The 12,091-nt window shown below is 37.0% G+C and overlaps 1 long non-coding RNA gene across 1 annotated transcript in view; it reads right to left on the reverse strand.

Moving 5' to 3' along the window:
• LOC144212163 (uncharacterized) overlaps nt 1–11,867 on the reverse strand; it is a 70,548-nt gene extending 58,681 nt beyond the window's left edge. Inside the window, exon 1 of the long non-coding RNA XR_013329723.1 lies at nt 11,733–11,867. This is a non-coding gene — a long non-coding RNA (uncharacterized LOC144212163). The remainder of the gene's footprint in view (nt 1–11,732) is intronic.
• Nucleotides 11,868–12,091: the final 224 nt, after the last annotated feature.

Here is a 12,091-nt window from a genome sequence, read left to right on the forward strand (position 1 = left end):
AAGAATAGACTGTCATTTTGCCAATGTGTTTTATGTTGTTGTTTTTTTTTTATTTGCCAAATGCTTGTGCAAAGTTCACCCTTCAATTAGGTTGACACTCGTAACAAAAGGTGTAAAAACTTATAAGAATGTACTGTAATTGTTTTTTGTTTTCGTGGGGGAAGGCCTTGTTTGCCAAGAATGCCATTTAATGCAAAGACAGGTAGGTTTAGTTTAACGAAAGATGAGGCACAATGTGGAGGAGAAGTGCCTTTCTTTATATTTTAGGAGTCGGAATCTGTGAGAATGGCTTTGCAGACAAATGGCATGTCTTACATTTTGACTCACTGTGACCCCACAAACTTTTTGCATGTTTTTTTTCCCTTCCACCTTTCTTTTTTTTTAGCCCTGAAAATTGTCAACTCTCAGAAAGCACCAGCTACACTGCCTTCAGTATTACATGCCCTTTTAGATAGATTCGTTGTTACGTTGTAAGGAAGGGTGGGAACGCTGGCTAGAGAGAAGGAGGCAGGGAAGATAGAGTTAATCTTCTGTCATAATCTTAGGTTAACCCCAGGTGGCAGAGAAAACTCATGGAGTTGCTCAGTGATAGTGAGGAAAATGAATATATTTTTGTAGCATGATGTCAGGCCCTCATCATAGTACAAAAAAAGAAAAAAAAACAACAACAAGATGACACGCTAGCTTTTTTTTTTTTTTTGCTTCAAACTTGCTTGCCCTTGTTTTAGGTTGTTGTTGTTGTCGGAAAAAATGACTTCTATATTGGTGGTTCAAAGTTATGGAACAGCCCAGTTACAATTCTGTTAATGTAGCAATATTACTTAGCAAGGGCTTTTCTTAGGACCTGAACTTGAAAGAGGGGGGTGCTCGCTTGCATAGTAGCTTTACGTCAACTTTGTATGCTGCATTTATTATTTTTTTTGGTTTCTTTGCTTGGACAAAGATTTTTTTTTAATTATTTAAAAAAAAATTGCGAGCATGCATCAAGATCTATTCGAAACTATCATTTAACCATTTTTCCGTATTATATTTGAATTCATTCATCATTATTTCGATTATAAATAGAAATCCCTGATTTTTTTTCTTGTCAATGCTGGCATGAGTTCAAAATCTACAGCATATTGAGGATTACTATTTTTCATACGATTAATATTATCATGGTCACCAGCATTGAATCTGTCCTTTATAGGCAACTCACAAGCAGAAGGAAATGAAGTGCAAAGTTCAGGGTGAAGATTTGTATAAGAAAGATATATATAAATTATTGTATGTATGTTTATTAGTATGAAGAAAGTTATATATATACATATATAAACATATATACATATGTAAAATACATGATGCATTTAGTATTTGTTTCTATTATTGAAAATGTTAGCGGAAATCAATATTGTTTGTATTCTCAACTTATTGTTATGCATTTTGCACATTTAGATGAAGAATAACATTACTTGTTTATAGTCAGCTTCGTGCTATGCAAGGACGGCTTCGAACCACCAATTATTGACCTTGTCTTCATTGTTTCTCAGATTTACCAGCTATTATATGGCGAGAAAATAAATAAATAAGAAGCTTAGCTTTATTTTATTCTTTTTAGATCAGATGTGCAGCCATTAGCTTTTTTTAATGAAACCATGGCTATAGTACAGGGTGAGATCAAAGAAAAAAACAGCGGATTAACTGTTTTGTTTTTGCATTGGATTTGTCAGTGCTTGAAGAGAAAGCTTCTGTTGTTGAGCACTTTTTTTCTCCAGGGTCATGCAATAAAATGCGTTTGACAAAAAGAAAAATAAATGGAAAGACTAAACTCTAAAAAAGCCTGATCGTATTGGCATGAGACTGAAAAAAAAATGAGATATAAACACAAGTATTCATTCTACTTTGAAGGCAAAAATAGTTTTGCTTAAACCCCCCCAAACCCAGTCTACATAGAGAATGTGAAACATGAGGAACACTGCAACCCAGAGCTTCCGATATTTATATTACCGTTTCACTCATTTGCTGAGCTTTCCTGTATATATCACATTTGTTTCTTGTCCTTCTTTGGTTTGTTTGTTGGTTGGCTCTTGAGCCAGTGATCATCAGTACTTGCTTTTCAACACTGGGTCTTTTGTTCTTGATAGATATCTACTGGAGTTTTTTTTTTTCTTCCTTGTGTTTTAATTTTCACTGAAGTACTTACTAGGAACAATGAAAAAAAAAACAATTTTCTAAAGCACAAATTATGTAGATATAAAAAGGAGAGTATGGACTATTAAAGGACACTATTGACTCCACTGGGATGTGTTGTGGACACGGTTATGACAGGTGTAGATAGAGTGATGAACCTCCTGTAAATGTTTTTTTTTTTGTTTTTGTTTTTTTCTTTGGTTATGATATGGCCCTGTAGATTCTGATTCATTGCATTAGTCTTTAAATAAAAAGGAAACAAATGATATTGGCTATCATTGTCTTTTTTGGTGTTTTCTAGTTTTGTAACCACAATGAAAATTTAAAAGGAAAAAAACATCTACACAGTTATAACTCAACTGAGTTTGCACAGAAAGCCAATTAGAACCTGATCTTTTTTTTTTAAATTATTTTCTATATTTTGACACTAGTAAGACACCAAGTTGAAATACATACCATGACTTAAGTTGCATTTAAAACAATATTCTATAGTATTCGGGGAAAAAATAGTAATTGCTTTGAAAGGAAAACAATGTCATATTGTATTAAACCAACGATCTTGAAAATGGGTTATTGGGACCTGCACAAAGGTAATAATCCAGGTTTTATATGCAGCATAAGCGCTATTGACAAGAAACATAATTGGCTCAGCGGTCGCTGCAGTGAGAGAATATTATTATTCTACTATTGCTTTCCTTCCCTCTCCACTTTGCGCCTCATCCCATCTTCTCCCACCATGACACCACGCTACTGTGAGACGATAGGTGCAGAGGAACGTGCGCTCCTTTCCAAGAAGCATGTGAGCTGCAGAGCTCTGTGAGCATTATGTAACAAAGCTGCTTCTTGAGAGTTGAAGAGCACCAAAGGAGCTTTTTCTCCCACTCGGTTGGCCTTCCAATCGAAAGCCTTCATTCTTACATGGTTATTGTTACCACAAAACATTCACCAACTGTTGCTATTTCAATTTCATGAATGACCTTCATCCACAATAACGTATACTCCAAATATATTCCAAAAACAAACAATCACACCAATTATAAGTCCCAAGGAATTCATAAGTGAATGTATAATTACTTTGTTGTTTTTATTGTGCAAGTCAAACCAATCAGGCCTGAATCATTAAAGGATCCTTTCACATATGAATACCTATTCAAAACAGCAAACATTATAATAAAGAAAAAAACTAACAGAAGAATTTTGCATTAAAATGCAGGAACACTATGTGTTCCTATATATCAGTGGTGGATTGCCAACCAAGAATGTATGAATAAAACATGAAGAAAACACTATACTATGTATACTACCAAGCAGACGTGAATGTACACCAAGAGTAACAAGAATTCTAAGCAGCATGTATTTTGTATAACAATTCCATACCTATAAGCAGTTGTGATGGAGTCTCAAATGCACTTGAGTAAATAATATAAATAGAATTCTGGACAGTTTCGTAAGTTCAGTCATGTTAGTTGGAGGGGTCAAATCAGACTTTTTTTTCCGAATCACCTGCTTTTATTTTGATATTGCCGCATAAAAACAGAAATGTGTGAGTTGTGATTGAGTTTAAATAACTTTACAAACAAAAAGTAATATTTCTCAACACTGGTTTATCTGGGGGGGGGGGGGGCATTTGTTCATTCCCATTATTACAGCCCCATGGAGTTATACAGATTATATTGAGAGACAAATGTACTAAGTATGTGTGTTTGTGAGATACGCGCTAGAGAGTAGATTGTTCTTTGTTCTGCTTTTTGTGTAGTCACTGTGCGGACAAGCTTTGACCATCACAAAGGAAGACGGTGAGTAGAGATTTAAATCTGTGGTCTTGGTGAAGCCAAGATTTTTTGGGACACAATGGCGTTTGGAAATGAACCATGTGGAACCCACACAAGCAGGGATGAACATACAAGCATCCTCTAAACTCAACTCATCTGAGGTCTATTCAACTTCACACTTTCTCGGCATCTTCTGCTGTAAAGTGCCCAATAAACCATAAAACACTCCTAATCACACATGTGCCTTTGTAACCTGTGTAACATCCAACAAACAAATACTGAATAAAAATAAAGGTTGCCAAGATTCTGACTTTATTCATAGAAGTCTGAAAACAGTCTGAATTCTTACTTTATAGGTCAAAATTCATTTATTTTTTGCATTGCTGGCCCTAATAATCTTTCATGGGAATTGGATCCAACTTTGATATAATTGAGTGTCCAATGACTTGAGTTTTACCTGGTCATTGTTCTTCTGTTTTGTGTTAACTTTGATCACAGTTTCACCCTGGAGGGATTTTAAAAGTTGAATCTTGTTCATTTTCCGCTCCTAAAACAGATTACTTTTTTTTTTTTTTTTTTTTTTTAACTCTGGCTGCGGTCTTTTGCCTTTTTCTCATTCCCCTTCCCCAAAGTTCTCCAAGGCCTCGCGGATGTCCTTTGTCGAAACCAATCGCTGGCATGCGTGTGATCTAACAAGCTCGGAGGTTCAAAAGGCTAGCAAGCTCCTTTCTGCTCAGCCACACATTGTCATTCAATCATATCCAGTTACCGTGATATGCCCTCTTCAAAGCTTTCATTCTGAGAGGGAAAGAAGCCACTGAAAGAGCACAAATTGCATCCAATTGAATTAAAAGTGCAAAACGTAAATTTAAACAGGGTTGGATCATTGCATTCACTTTTACAATTACTTCATTCCCAACCATTGACTGGGATAGATGTCCACTCCATTTTGACTGGAAGTCAAAATGAATTGAACATCTATTGCTGTCATAAATAGCCAAGCATCTATCTTCTCAATAACTCATTTGCTACCAAAAATGCCCCAAAAAATGTCATGTTTGATGGCTACAAGGACAAAGCTTACAAAAACTATACTGTTACTCCTTTTTTTGTTCTTTAGATACCAACAGTCATCATAAACAAAATTGATTATATTTCTCTGGTAATGAATGTTATTTAAGATGAAGCCTTTTATTTGCTTGAGCTATATGCTTTCCTCAACCAACTTGCATTCTGATGTCTGCCCCAAGCACGCTTGGTCTTTCATTCTCACTCTGCGTGCGGATTGCGGGCAACACACAAAGTGCAAGTGCAAAACGGTAAATCAAAGCCTGATCGACTGCGCGATGACTTGACACGCATCTCACATGAGTTCCCGGGAGACTGCACGAGATGCTAAAGGCATCCATCAACAGACAAATGCAAACATCGGGGAGAGCAAATGGATCCTGAGTGTACTGCCAGCAAATGAAAACATATGGGTCCCTCTCCTCCAATCTAGTGAACAGCAGTTGGGATTACAAAGGAATACCCATAATGTATTTTCAGTTAACGTTGGTGACTTTAAATCTTTGTCACGCTAAAATTATGACAAATACTACAGTCATATTAGTTAAATATCTTATGTCGGTCCGGCCAGCCTCAAATACAAAGATCAAAAAATCCTTACTATCTCCCTATCCAACAATTTATTCATTTTAGTTTGAACATACAGGACTGAAAAACTGCTGGAATTCATTCTTTTTGTCCCACTGACTGACAAGGTTTTATATTTCTATTCATTTTCAACCTATTTTGGAGGACATCTGGTTAAAATTCATTTTGATTGCTGCAGCATTAAACTTCAGAGGTTCCAAAAAAAAACAAATTTAAGACTGTTCTGTCCTTTACTCCTTCCTCTAACAAATCATTTCATCTTTCGTTGACAATTATTCAGGGTCCGTTTAATTTAACACTTCATTTTGAAGAAAAGATGGGTGATTCGGGTACAGCTGGCCAGTTAAAAACAAACATTTAATATGTTTCATTGCCATTTTTCCTCTTAGAATTATACTTATTGAAATAAAATGGCTTTATCATTGTATTTATTGTGAGCAAAATACATCTTTGCATGTTAATGTCCTCTAATTTTCAGTTGTTTACACTGGCAACTGACACTTAAGGAAATGTATTTTCCATTTCCCATAATTATTAACATGATTATTGTTATTTAGTCATAATCTAGATTGTGCCATTTTGTGCCGTAAACATTCGCAGCATGTAACAGAGACATGGCAATTGATCAATACATTTCTGGCCGGCCGCTTTGAAATGCTCAAAGTATTATTAATGGCTTGCTGCAGAGGAAATGCTCTTGAGAATGAGCGTGAAAGGATGAGCTCGGGAGGCAGTGCTTTTATTATTCATCAGCTCATCTCACTGCAGTCAATCCAGCAGGGGGGGATGTTGCAATATTTGGTTGAACACAGGCCAAACGTCATTATTAGGCACATGACCTTGCTCAAATATTCACATTGGGAGTGAAAAGACGATGTCGCCTGAGTGCATCTATGCTAGCTATTTGAAAAAAACTAACACGCATCCTTGCAGGCACCTCCATTATTGTGTGCACTCGTACCTTCATTGCCATATGCTGCACTTCCACTTCCACATTGCTTAAAATTAAACTCGTAAAATTCTACACCTTGAATTTTTCATAAGCCGGTATTTTGTCGGGAGGGTAAAGCGTTCTCTGACTGAGAAGCAATTAGATAAGTGAAGCATGATTATAAAAATGTGTTCCTTCCTAAGAGATGATGTCAAAACAATCACATTTAGATGATCAACTTTCACTTGGGCTAATGCACTTTGCCATTTAGGAAAACTTTTGTAAAAGTAAACTTTTGCCTTACAAAGTTTATCTTTCATCAACAATTAATGACTTGCATGCCAATCACATGACACATGGAAGATGGAGTCTATATCAATTTTACCTTTCAAAATGTCATAGGCCAATATATGGTAAGGAAGCAAAGAATACTGCCACAAATACAGAGAGGGACATACAAATGCGAATTTTAGCCTCCAAATTAGTTGTCATGGTAACAATATCTACATGAGTTAAATCTTTTGAGAGCAGTGGGGGGTAGGTTCATGGAAAAAAAGGCAACATAGGGTTGATAACAAACTGGAAACGTGAATGGAAAGCTATTGCGAAGTCAAAGCACGCTCTTGTCTCAAGTACAGGTCCATGCTAGGTTAGCGTGTGATTGACAGAGCATCAGATATGCCTCTGTTGGGGCACATTGGGACCATCGCTATCTGGATTTACCCTTCTCACTCTACCTCTCTAGTGACTCCTCAGTGGCCCAAGCCTCTTTCATAGTCTCCTCTGTCGGCAACCTTTAGAGCCCACAGTTAGGGAGCGAGACCGGTTGGAGAGATATGGAGGAAGAGATCCAGGATGTGGAACAAGACAGGATGGATGAAAAATCCGATAGAGATTTGAACGGCGGCCAGAAAAAGCATCAAGAGTTACCAAGCCAAAAACCTATTATGTGCCTCACAGGAAGCTGACACCTCTAAAATGCATTCAATCAAATCATGCATCCAGGTCTCATCACATAGTGTCTCCTCCTCCTTCATCCCGGGAATCTTCACATCCCTACCGCAATGTGGCATGATGACATGATCTTAATAAGGTTTAAAGTAATAATAAAATAATGATTTTACACTGGAATGAAAAGGAAACTAAAGTGTGGCTATGCCAAAAAAACTGTTTTGTAGTTTTTATTTCATAAAAACATGTCCCATCAGGCAACAGTTGTTTTTCCAATTGCATTTGATTTAATGTATTTTGTCTAATTCCAATGGGAAACATTTGGTTTAGACATTAAGACATTCTTGCTTGTAGGCAATGCACATAAATGTGATGCATTTGTGCCACTTTTGTGCTTTGGAGATACAAATTCCTCCACTGCCAAATTAATATGTCAGCAATATCTAGAGAATCCATCCAACAGAAGCTGTGGAATAAACATCATTCTGTGCGCAAAGTATGCAATTGAACAATGAAGTTACGTAAGCAGCCAGAAGAAGATTACAAGTGGATAAAAACCATGTCCGTGTGTTATCATCTAAACAATTTGCGGGGTACTTTTCCAGGTAAATCGGTCTCCGTTGCAATGTGGAATTAAAGATTAACTGCATTTTTCCTCATTTGTCCTCACAGCAGTATTTGCGTACCATCTACGCTGTTGTGTTCAATGACAACGACATGTTGCTAAAAATAACTTCAAAAATATATGGTTGCTCACCCTTCTCCATCTGCAGTGATCTGAGTCATAGCATTCTGCTTTGTCGTGAAAAACATCTCATTCTCAAAAAGCAGGTTTTGTTAGGACTAGCTTTGACACAGTTTTAGTCTGAAAGGAATATTGAATGGCATCTTGATAGCTGCCAAGTAAAAATTAAATGACTTCTACTGGAACTGTTCTTTAAAGAATTACAATGAAAAAGCGATGATAGTCGGTGACTGGCTTTTGAGATAATCATCTATTATGCTTCCAAAGCAAGCGTTTGTCTACAAACAGTTTATCTGATGGCTAAAGAAAACAAATATTTATGGTATTTAAAATGACTCCATTTGCCACAAAGATTCTAACAGAGCCGAAAAAGCTGACAACTTGCCTATAATTTTCAGTTATGGAGTGAAAATACAATCTTTTTGTTTGGTTCTTTTGTTGTTTTTAAGCGTTCACTCTTAACTTTCAGACTTGGGACTGGATTTTATGCACTTTCTGATAGATAATTACTTTTTTGGTAGGTGAAAACTCTGGTAATAGAAACAGAACTTTGCCAACCATCTGTTTCATTTATATTTGTTATTTTATGCAATATACACACACTACACATGCCAAACTACACTCAATATTGACATCTACAGCTGGTTCATCTTTTACCCCATATAACTCTAACTACCTCCCCTGATAATTGAACCGCTATTGTTGCATTCATGGATAATCCATACTATCTGCATCAATGACTTTGGGCCCAGTTGCAGTTTATTTTTGCCAAAGCTGTACCTCCTTAGAGCACGGCAACAATACAAAATAAATGTTGAAGATGAAAGCAAAACTGGCTGTAATCTACCTTCGGGAGTGGAGATTATACGTGCTTCACATCAAGCATAACAAATTCAACATAAAGACACTATGAAAGCGGTGGGCTAAATTTCAGCTCTAAACTCAACGGATAGGTTAGCTGCTGGCTGATACTTCACAGAGATCACTTTAGTGCACAGAAGTGCAGATAAATAGGATGACTTTGGATGTTTATAAGTCACTGAGAATGTAGGGGAACTTTAGCTAACTTTGGCATTGGCAGCATGAGTCCAATTTGAATTTTGGTGATGGTGTGAACGTGGATGGAAACAGTTTTCTGTCTAAATGTGTGAACCTGTGTCTGATTGGTGAACTGTTCAGGGTCCGAAAATAGGTTGGAGTGTGGTCTGGCATCCCACAATTCTGGGCATAATATGCAATGTGTGAATTTTGAGTATAAATCTAGCCACCCTTGTAGCTGACTGCCATGTTTCAAGGATTTATTGAACCACTGTATCATTCCTACTTTAAATAACAGCACCGTCTAATGAAAGTGGATAGCAGGATGCTAAAACAAATAATAAAAGAAGATCGTTAAATTCTGTAGAGCCCCTTTAGATTCATAACATGGTAGTCGGGGGCTGACATAAATAATGTCAGATGTACAGGAGTCACACTGGCAAAGGTTATAGTATTGCTGCAAAAGCACGTTGTGACTGGTTTCATTACATTCACTGTATATAATGGTTTACCAAATAGGATTAGGATTGTATTGTACAGTTAATGTGAGATGAAATAAGATAAAACTGCCATAAAAGTATATTTTGCCTTCTTTTTTTTTACTGCTGATTATGTTGTTTTCATCTACGTATGTGTGTGTATTGCAGCTTGAAATGTTACATCACTTCACATTGAATGCCAGGCTTCTTCTTGCATCCAACGGTGCTTACAGTAGATCATTGTGCTCTCACAGCTTGGTGCTAACCAAGTGAGGCTGTGACAGCATATGTGTGGGCTGTAAAGCTGGAGTGATTGTGAAACTGGGCATCTGTGTGAATACGTTAATATAGATCACTATAGCCTCTAGGAGGCGTCACACGTTGATATGTTTTTTTTTTTTTTTTTTTTTTGTCCAAAGATGACACACCATATTATCCTAGCCAGGGTTCACATAGGCCATTCTGTCTGAGCAGGCAATACCGTTGGTGAATGATTAATAATGTGAGTTTTTTGGCAGAGGTGACAAAAAAAATGGGGCAAGATAATAGCAGAGCTGCCACTAAGCACAATACACACAATTGGGTGGATTGAAGAAAGAAAAACTAGATCATTTGACCTGTCGTTTATAATTATGCACACTAAAGCAGGATTTTTTGTTTTGTTTAGTGCAAGTATTCTAATGGATTATGACTACCACAAATGAGGCATCCTCATGGAGTTTTCAAAAAAATCCCCATGCTATTTGCCTTTCTTGATCAAAAAGCTTTGCGGGGGTAAGCGAGTGCAGGAGAGCACAGGTGCACTCTTAATACAGGGAAGCGCCAATTTGGCTCATGTGGCCTGTGACTATTGAAGCAAGGAAATTCATTTTGACGTCTCCTTTTCTGTCTCTCTCAGTGACTATGTTTGTGCATCAGACTAAAAAAAGAAAAAAAGCAATAGACTTTTGCAATGAATTGGTTGGTTTCACATTGTCATATTGCATATTAATTTTCTTTATATATCATGGAGAACAACAAAAAAATCCAGGGACACTATAACTGAGCAAAGAAGATGGACTGTATTGTTCATTTAATAATACTATATGATCCTCACTTGGTGATTAATAAAAAATACAAAGACTAACTAACCTTTAACCACCACGTTTATTTGGGTGTGAGGATAGGGAACGTGTTGCTTAACTCGCATGGCTATTTCTCTGGAGGTCTTAAAAGGATGTCATAAGATTAGTTATTTTTGGGCCTCATTAAAGCATTTTCCCTTCACCGTGGGTTTGCCAACACATACATCCAAACTATTTGAATAAATAAGCACTGATTATTTGCAGAAGCAGCTCGAGAATGTGCATAGTAAAAGTCATGTAATGTAAATCCAATCTTGCGAGATGCGACTTTTCATGCTTTATTTACTGGCAGACTGCCAGTTTCCTTTCAGCCATGCTGCATGTTTGATGAAGCATCTGTTGGGCACGTTAAGATGATTTACCTCCTCTCATTTGCAACCAATAAACAAGTGGTGAAGTTTAAATCAAGCGCAACCTCACCCCTCATATGACACACGGATTGTACTGTAGGTGACAACAATTGCCGTTATGTTTGTTTACCCATTTCAAATGATTTTAAAGTGGGTCAAATTGCACAAATTACTTAGTTAGCTTGCACACTTGCACACAAATATATTTGGGTAAAGACCTCATGGGACCATAAAAAATGTGGCATGCAACTTGAATGCGGGCCTGTGGAAAAAAAAATTGTTCCAAGTGGGGAAAATGAGCCAACATGGCATGCCAAGGCCAAACCGGCAATTTGGTTATCCTGCACCTGACACTCACTTTTCTATTTATTATTTTTTCACTGTGGTTTATGGTTTTCAGGTTTATCCAATTGGTAAAAAAAAGGCTAACTACTGTATGTAACGGAAGCATTACACAGTTTTTTTCTAAACCCATGAGATAGACAGACACAAGAATGTGGAGAGGATGTAAACTTACAAGTAGGCAGGGGTCAAGGTTGAAACTGAACTGTGAGGCAGTCATGACAAATGTAAGTCCATCCCTCCGCCTCTTAAACTCTTTCTTGTGGGAACATTTGTTTTGACATCATTGATAGGAGGCTTCATTAGATCTATAAAAAAACAGAGATAATTGTCATTGGTTTTGGTCGGTGAAAAGGCTAATTGGAGTCAATAGTTCCCCAGGGGCTTGGAAGCTTTAGTGCATGTATTCAGTGTCTACGGGATCACCAATAAGAAACTTTTTTTTTTTTACCAATCATGTCTCATTCTTTTTCTAGTTCTCTGTCCCACATGTGTTTCTCCTTTGCTCTGTCAGTCTCTTTTTGCTCATTATCT

The sequence above is a fragment of the Stigmatopora nigra genome, chromosome 19 (assembly GCF_051989575.1).
Source record: "Stigmatopora nigra isolate UIUO_SnigA chromosome 19, RoL_Snig_1.1, whole genome shotgun sequence".
In the NCBI taxonomy this organism is placed as follows: domain Eukaryota; kingdom Metazoa; phylum Chordata; class Actinopteri; order Syngnathiformes; family Syngnathidae; genus Stigmatopora; species Stigmatopora nigra.